This window comes from Monodelphis domestica, chromosome 1, assembly GCF_027887165.1.
Source record: "Monodelphis domestica isolate mMonDom1 chromosome 1, mMonDom1.pri, whole genome shotgun sequence".
NCBI classification, from domain to species: Eukaryota; Metazoa; Chordata; class Mammalia; order Didelphimorphia; family Didelphidae; genus Monodelphis; species Monodelphis domestica.
Window position 1 is genome coordinate 54,850,515 of NC_077227.1, and position 8,699 is coordinate 54,859,213.

Sequence of the window (8,699 nt, forward strand, 5' to 3'; positions counted from 1 at the left end):
CATTTCTCGGGAACCTCAATTTTCTAAGATAGCCTCACAGCACGGGCATCTCTTTCCTTTTACCTCACTGGCAGCCATATTCCCTCTGTCTCTTCAACTACTCCATTCGCTGTTACAAAACCTTCCTTACCCCTGTCCTCTCTTCAATCCCTCTATAATCCCTTTAACTATTACAATACAAAATCATTAAGCAAAGTCCCATAATTTTAAACAATGAATGGCATTATTTCTATAGTCTGAAGTTTTTTGGGTATGCATTGACATTAGGGCAAATGTATTTTAAACTTATATTACTGCAAAATAAAAAAATTAAAGAAAATCTTCTGGTGACATGCTTCAAATATGAAAAGGAGAGAAAAATAAAACAAATACTATATTGCACATGAAAGGAAAGACAATAAAAGATGTTTTTTTGAAAATCAACAATATAGCTTACAGTCAGTGACACACTGTGTTATCCAAGGAGAGGCAGAACACAAAGGTTTCTCACCCCAAATGAGCTCCATTTCCTTTTTAAGTTGGCCATGAACCACTGTGTGAGTACAAATGATTTTCACAAAGTAACAGCTTTATAATAGAGTAGTATGGTAGATAATGCACATTTACAGAAAAAAGGCACCAAAATTCCCCAAATTCACAATTGCCCAGTTAATGACAATAGCAAACAAATCTACTATCATACAGGCTTCCCATGAGTCTGCTATGTGATATTAAGAACAACAACAACAAAACTTTAGAAGCTAATGGATACTTGTCACAAGTTTTTCAGGTGTAGCAAATCTTTCAACCTTGGGTGAGATGTTTTTAACAAAGTCTATTACTGCCATCATTCCAAAATGTAGCAGAGGAGCCCAGAAAAAAACATAAACCTCTCTGTACTGATGATGAAAAGCTTTTGGGATCTAAAACATTACCAAGAAATCTAGACTGTTCTGGTGGAAGTAGATTAAACTGAAGAGTTAAAATATTATGTAAAAGCTACTTTAGGTTTCATGCTATATATATATATATATATATATATATATATATATATATATATATATATATATAACTTTTTGGCAAGAACTATTTTGTTCTCTACCTTTAATTCAACATTCTTTATAACATATATGTGTGTGTGTATAATATTCAGAAACTACTAGACTTCACAGAAAAAAAAAATCTTCACACCTCCAGGATGAGATTATAATCCATTACAGGGTAACTAATCCTCTTGGGCACCTCACTCACTCTGGTATGAGATTATAACAGTTAACAGACCTGTCTCCAATATGTCCCATCCATTCCACATGGAGCCGAGGACTAAATAGTGAAAATCACTTTAGATGTCTCATTCATTGCATTTTTTTTAAACCCTTACCTTCCATCTTGGAGTCAATACTGTGTATTGGCTCCAAGGCAGAAGAGTGGTAAGGACTAGGCAATGGGGGTCAAGTGACTTGCCCAGGGTCACACAGCTGGGAAGTGTCTGAGGCCAGATTTGAACCCAGGACCTCCTATCTCTAGGCCTGGCTCTCAATCCACTGAGCTACCCAGCTGCCCCCCATTGCATTTTTAATAAATGTGGACATGGGGAAATACAATAGTGCTATTGCACTTCTCTTCAACTACAAATAGACCCTTATCTCTTGTTACAAACAATTCAAAGACAGGTAAATGATCAGAGGTACTGGTGCTACTAGAGATCTAAAAATCACTTCTGAAGACCCCTTAAAAGCAATTTGAGATATTTAACTCATTAAATTCTCCAAAGGTTGTTAACCAGGTTGATGGAATCCATCCATCATCTATGTGACAATTAACAAAGGCAAAAAGGAACAAAAGGCCATTTAGGCAACATGTGACCTCAGTGGATCTCATGACAAGCCCAGTGTCCATAAGGGCTTATGGTTTTGCCAAAGGGTTTGCGCAAATTGTTTATGGACTTTTACAATGGTATTTTGTTCAGTACAGTTAGAGGGGAAAGGTACAAATCAAAATAATGTAATCAAATACATCTAATAGCCAAAACACAGGAGGTTAAAATGATTCAGTGTAACAGAATAGTATTGGTCAGATTAACAAATGAACTTAAAACAACAAAATTAAATCTTAAAGCTAAAACAATCAGCAAAATACAATAAGATACAGAGATTTTCATAAAACAATGGAGTCTGAAAAGGCTTAAAAATTTCACCTCCAGGCTCTTAAAAGTTTCTTCCCTATCCATTTAGGTTCTTCTTGTCATACCTCTGGGATCTCTCATAGTGAGGGAGAATTCCTAGCTGAACATAGTGTGGAGGAATCCCAAATTGGATGTATTTTAGAGACTGGGCAGGTCCAAATGGCATGGGGTTGTAGGGAGATAAATTTCTCCCCTGAATCTCAGGCAAGATAATCGCAAGGACCAGTGCACCCAGAAATGGTAGGATGAAAGAGCATCCAAAAATTGGGATCTGTTTGAAACCGGTAATGTGCTGCTCTTTCATAGAGCAGGATATGCTTGCAATTTTACTTCCTGTTTGGAAGAGTAACCTTCCTTCCCCTTCCCCCTTAGGGTAAAAAAGCTAGGGGCCACTTGCTGCCTCAGTCCCCTCCCCCACAGGCATGGAAACCTATCTGGGTTAGCCAAACTGGGTTAGAAAACCCATGTGGGAGGGGGGGAATCTATACTTCACCCTCTGAGGGAAAAAAAATGGTATTTCTAATTGGCTCTCGAACCCTTGGCAATCAGGTGTTGACTGCAGTAGCTCACAGACAGCAGAAATGGCAAGGAGTTAGGAGGCTAATTATTGCCTAAGGGAAACACACTTGGGTTTCCAAGGCAAGCAGCGAGCAAGCACTCAGCTGTTCGAAATGTACTTTACCAGCTGCCAGGAGAGTGGCTCCAAGGACTCCCAGCTTGTGTGTTCTAAAGACACAGCAACAGCAATCAGCAATCAGCAACAGCAACAGCAACAGCAGCTGCAGCAGGAGACAACCCAGGGAGTTAATAGCAGGAGGCTGGATTGGCAGCAATAACGCCAGAGGCAGCAGTGAGGAATGCTGGCTTAAGCAAATGGGAGCGAGAAAAGGCCTAAGCCTTTTCTGCTAAGAGTCCCTGGCTAAGTCACTCAAATTAAAGTATTCGGGTGGGCAGGGAGGCTGGGAAAAATGGGGGGAAAATGGTAGGAGTTGGACAGCAGCTCCAAAGAGAGTTCAGAGTTGTCAGGGGTGGGCAGCGAAAAGCCATGGCAGGAGAAATGTGACTTTGCAAAATTTATCTAGGCTATTTTAAAATATTGAGAATTCTTTCTCCAACTTCAGTGGATGCCATCAATGTAAAAATTAAAATTAATCTACAATAATTTCAATATTATATTTTATAAGACTTATTAATAATCACTAGAAATAAAGGAGTAATGTAAAAGTTAAAATTAAATCTCAATAATAATATTATATTTTAAGAGATTTATTAATGATCATTAGAAATCAAGGAATAAAGATACAAAATAAAGACCATGTGCCCATGGCTGGTTAGTCATTTTTTTAGTCAACCCCACTCACCACCATCAATGCTGATTCTATATCAGAGAGGGAGCCTCCAAAGCCCACGGCCTTTATCCTCTGTCTACAGAAAGTACGTAATGACAGGAAGTCAATGGGCTCTTGGGATACGTAGTAGGGTAACAGATTTTCAATCATACATTTCCCCCTGAGACCCATGGAAGACTAGTCTCTCCAGTGGGTCTTGTAAACAAGCCAACTTTAAAATTGCAATAATTTGAGGATAAAAGGAAAAGAGAACAAAACCAATAATTGCTAGGCGCATTGACAAAAAGCCAATTAGGGGGCAGTCCCCTTTTGGCATAAGAGTATATATTCAAATTAAATGTTCAATCAACCTTCAGTTCAATCAACCACACCCAAAGTTCATTCTGGATCTTCTTGATGTAGCTTGTGGTCTGTGGAGGTATCTTCATGGTGCCTTCTAAGAAGAGTTCATTTTCTGGATTTGGAGAGGTAGCATGTTTCTTAACCTAAAATTACTCTTAAAAAGAATTTAAAATTTGCAATTTAAAATAATGACAATACAATAAAAGGTAACAAAATAAAACCACGTGCTCAAGGTTTCCTTGGTTAGAGTTCCAGTAGACTATTGTCATAATTAGTCACTATTAGTCAGCTAGAAAGCTATAGGTTCTGTAGGTTCAGTGTCAGAATTTCAGGCTCCTCTTTGGTCTGGTATTCTTAGCAAGGTTATTTTGCTGTAGGTTTCAGACTGGCCTGGCAACTGAAATCGAAGACCCTCTTCTTCCTACTTCCCAGTCCTGCTTAGTTCCTGCTTGCTTTTGTACTTGCTCTTTGCTGAGCAGTACATAACTTAGAGCCCTAGCAGAGTGCTGCTCTAGGTTCAGGTCCCCTCCTCAGACTTCCTTGAATCTGTAACCCAGCACTGACAGTTGCCAGTTGGTACCTGTTATTTTTCTCTTTATAACATCTGGCCCCTCTACTGTGGATAGAGTATTCCTGACTCCATGTTTAGCACTCTGTCCACTTTACCACTGTGATTCTTATATGTTTATCATTGTTTCCTCTGTAGGAATAAATGTCCTTCCAATATATAATAAACATTATATATTGAATACCTCTTTTATTTCCCCCTTTTATGGAATAACCTTAGTAGAGCCAAAAATAGAATTATCTCTAGATTAGGTGAGGTGAGGACCAGTGAATGCAAGAATGGTAAATTTACCTCCCCTCCTGAGAAGTCATACTCCCCCAAAGATGGATTCTGGGCAAACCAAAATGGATCTGTAAAGAATAGGGTGTACTGCAGGCAATCAGGCCCTAGGGCAGTGATGGCAAACCTTTTAGAGACCAAGTGCCCAAACTATAATGCCACATGTGAGCCAACCCCCCCCCCCCGCCTTACCCCAGATAGTGGAGGGAGGAAGCACTCCCATTGGGTTACTGGGTGGAGGGGCATGTGATATGAGAAATGTCTTCAGGCATGCATGGTGAAGGGAAAGGGAGCAGCTCCCTTTAGCACAGTCTGACACACACACTACAGGTTCCCTAACAAGGCCCTAGAACCTTAGCTGAATGATGCCTCTAGTCTTTCTATGCTAGTTTGGATTTCTATAATATAGATATGGTCAGTTTGCAGAAAATACCCTTCTCTGAAGCCTGAGTGCTTCAGAATGTTAAAGACTAAGAAGGAAGAGGCCAGAGACTTCAGAGGTTGGAGTAATATAATAGAGAATCACTGCCTTTATATCTAGATACCCCAGGTCTGAATACCAGTGCTGTCACTTCATTGCTTCATGACTCTGGATGAGTAACTTAACTTTCTTCAGTCTTAATTTGTTTAAAGAAAAATTAGAGTAATAATGCATACAAAACCTACCTCATAGAGCTACTGTAAGGATCAAATAATATAACATATGTAGAATATTTTATAAAGCACTGTGTACATTAGCCATTATTATCTAAGAACACTCTTGTAGGAACTTACAAAACACATTATTTTTTCATCATGATAGTAGTTTTGGATCTACAAGATGATTTGGTTCAGGATTTCTTTAAAAAGTGGCTCTCCTTTTAAATATTTTAAACAATTAATTCCTTTGGGGGGGCAGTAAAGGAACTTTAAAGCTAAAGAGTTAGAAATTGCTGACAGTTAAACATCAATTATAAATGGAGGCAACCCACTTTTCAAATAATTATTTGGGGGCAGCTAGGTGGCTCAATGGCTAGAGAGCCAGACCTGGAGTCAAAAGGTCCTGGATTCAGATTAGGACTCAGACACTTCCTAGATGTGAGATACTGGGCAAATCACTTACCTTCCATTGTCTAGCCCTTATTGTTCTTCCAAAATAGATTGTAGTCCCTTAATGTTTCCTTGTTTGCTTGCTTGATGCAGCAATTGTCCAGCTGTCCCTCTAACACAGGAGGTTCCAAAAAAGCAGGGGTTCTATTAAAGAAGATTAACTAAAATGTTTGCATAATTAGTGATCAGATAATTTTAGATTCAGGTTCTTAAATATTTTTTCACATTTATATTCTGTTTGTCTTATGCTAGCTATGCCTTGAGCCTCAGTTCACTCATTTGTAAAAATGAGACTAAAAATATCTGCATGAGGTTGCTCTGATGAAAGTGCTTGAAAAATGTAAAGTTCAATAAAAATGTGTTTCTTTGATAGATCAGTGATAGAGACTCAGTGCAGATCATAACCTATGCATATTTTTTCATCATCAATGATTCTTGACCCTGAGCTCCTCCAAATTCCTGCAAAATGAAGATCATTGTGGTATAGTGGAAATACCATTGCATCCAGAGTAAGACAAGTCTTTTCAACTTGTAAGGCAGCTTTTCAACTTTAACTTACCAGATGCATTAATCATAAGCAATTCACTTAATACTTTAAAAGTCAGTTTCCTTATCTTTAAAATAGGAAAAATAGTATCTCAAGTACCTACCATCCCAAAGGTTTGTAATGAAGATAAAATGAGTTGTGTATATAGTACTTTGTAAATTTTAAAAGTGCTACATAAGTATCAATTATTAGCATTATCTTCTATGGAGAAACTATCCATTGTGCTGGAAGTCTTCTCTACAGCCTACCACAAAATTATCGAAGCACCAAATTAGAAGGCACCTCATACACCAGATACATTTTAGTTCACATTTGTGCAGAAATCCTTTCTATAGTATCAAAAAGGGTTCACCTAGCTTTCCTCTGAAGCTTCTTGGTAAGAAAGAATTCACTTTTCCTGAGGTAACTAATTCTACCTCCCTTTGTATGGCACCAAATATTAGGAAATTTAAAACCCTAATTTACCATCTTAGAATCAATATTGTGCATTGGTTTCAAGGAAAAAGAGTAACAAGGGCTAGGCAAATGGGTTAAGTGACTTGCCCAGGGTCACACAGTTAGGAAGTGTCTAAGGTCAAATTTGAACCCAGGACTGCCCATCTCTAGGAATGGTTCTCAATTGACTGAACCACCTAACCTTGGAAAGTATTTTTTACAGGGAATTTGAATCTACTTTTGTAATTTCTGTCTACTATTCCTACATCTGTCCTCTGGGGCAAAGTAGAACAGTCAAACCTCTCTACATATAATCTTTCAAATACATGAAGACAGATAAGACAGCCAAATGCTACATGTCAGCACCACTAAGTGAAACTGCAACCCATAAAAGTCTTCATTCACATTTATGATCTTGTTCTGATCTTTTTGGTGGATATGAGATAGAAATTATTATTGTTCCTGAGAAATCATTTTTATCATCTTGTTCAATGGAGTTTAACTAGAAAATATCCTGAAACAAGTTACTATTCTGTTATTATTCTTTTGATAGTATAAAACAGTTTCTTTCTGTAATTGAATACAAGTAATTAGGATGACTTGATGAAAGTATCCTCAATACAACCGCAGTAGCAAACAGGATGGCAATGATGTATGTATCCTATCCTCCTATGTGTTTTTAATTTCTTCAACCAAGTCTTCATATTTTGAAAGCTTTTTGTTTCATGCAATTTCAAGATTATGGACCTACTTAGTATGACTACAATTATTAAAAACTTATTCGTTAGTTGTTTTAGGTCATGTCTTGGCACTAGTGAACAACAGTTTGGTTTGTGATGTTCCAGCTCCAGTATAGTTTACTGGTTTAGGTTTTAAGGATATTTTGAAGTCTATATTTGTAGCATGGAATTTTGGCTCTGCTAGTTTGACAAAGCAAGTTTTTCTGATGTATTTCATTGGGTATTTGAAAGGTGGTAAATCTTTGAAGCTTGCAGTAATGTTTTGCAGTTTTTACTTTTTCTCTTATTCTCAGTGTTGTTGATATCACTACTACTACCACCATCCATCATCACCATCATCATGTTCCCAAAAATCTGTGGGTTTTTCAGGGTCAGGGATAATACATATTACTTCAGATAGGAATTCTATGAGGGAAAATTCCATTAATCAACTAAATCTCTAAATTTAATCATGCTCTCCAGCTCTCTCTCTCTCTTTTTCTCTCTCCTTGCCCCCCTCCCCCCACCTCTCTCTAAACCCTGACTTTTTCCATCTATGTATTGGTCTCAAGGCAGAAGATCAGTGAGGGCTTGGAATTGTGGGTTGTGACTTACCCAGAGGTACACAGCTAGTTTGAGTCCACATTTGGACCCAGGACTTCCCATCTCTGGGTCTGGCTCCCTATCCAGAGCTATCTAGATGCTCCTATTATCTCTTTCTTTGTGCCAGTAAACGTGGTAGGCCCTAGGAATACGCTGAAAGGGGGACAATGCCAGTCTTTGAAGAACTTCCATTCTACCTACAACATGGTTTCTGCATGCATCCAAGCAACCGGCAGGGGGCTCTGCAGCAGAGCCCTGGGCTAGGCGAAGGAAACCACACAGCCTCCTCTACCTTTCAGGGCCTATCCTCAAAGTTGAAGTCCTTGGCATCAGGGTCTCCTCAGAGTTGGGGGTGAGGGATCACGGATGCGTCACAGGAGCGCTGGCCTGAAATCCATCTCAGCAGCTCAGAGCTTCACGGAGCTTTACACTTAGGGTGGGCTCAGGGGGCGATGCTAAGTAAGGGAAAAGTGGGGGAGTGTCTTGGCTATGGCATGACATCATCGCAAGGAGCGGAAATACGTCAAAAACAGCAAAGCTTCCTAAAACGCCGCCATGACAGGGAGGAGGCAATGGCCTCTGCGCACGCGCTACATCCGGGTCC

At 39.0% G+C, this 8,699-nt stretch overlaps 1 long non-coding RNA gene across 2 annotated transcripts; it reads right to left on the reverse strand.

Moving 5' to 3' along the window:
- Positions 1 to 1,056: 1,056 nt before the first annotated feature.
- Positions 1,057 to 8,698, reverse strand: LOC103098566 (uncharacterized). 2 transcript variants are annotated; one of them, XR_460113.2, is made up of 3 exons: positions 8,108 to 8,698; positions 5,805 to 5,952; positions 1,057 to 4,009 (listed from the first exon to the last, which is right to left on the reverse strand). It is a non-coding gene; the product is annotated as an uncharacterized LOC103098566 (long non-coding RNA). The 2 variants fall into 2 exon arrangements; XR_008916859.1 differs by having other exon boundaries at positions 8,388 to 8,697.
- Position 8,699: the final 1 nt, after the last annotated feature.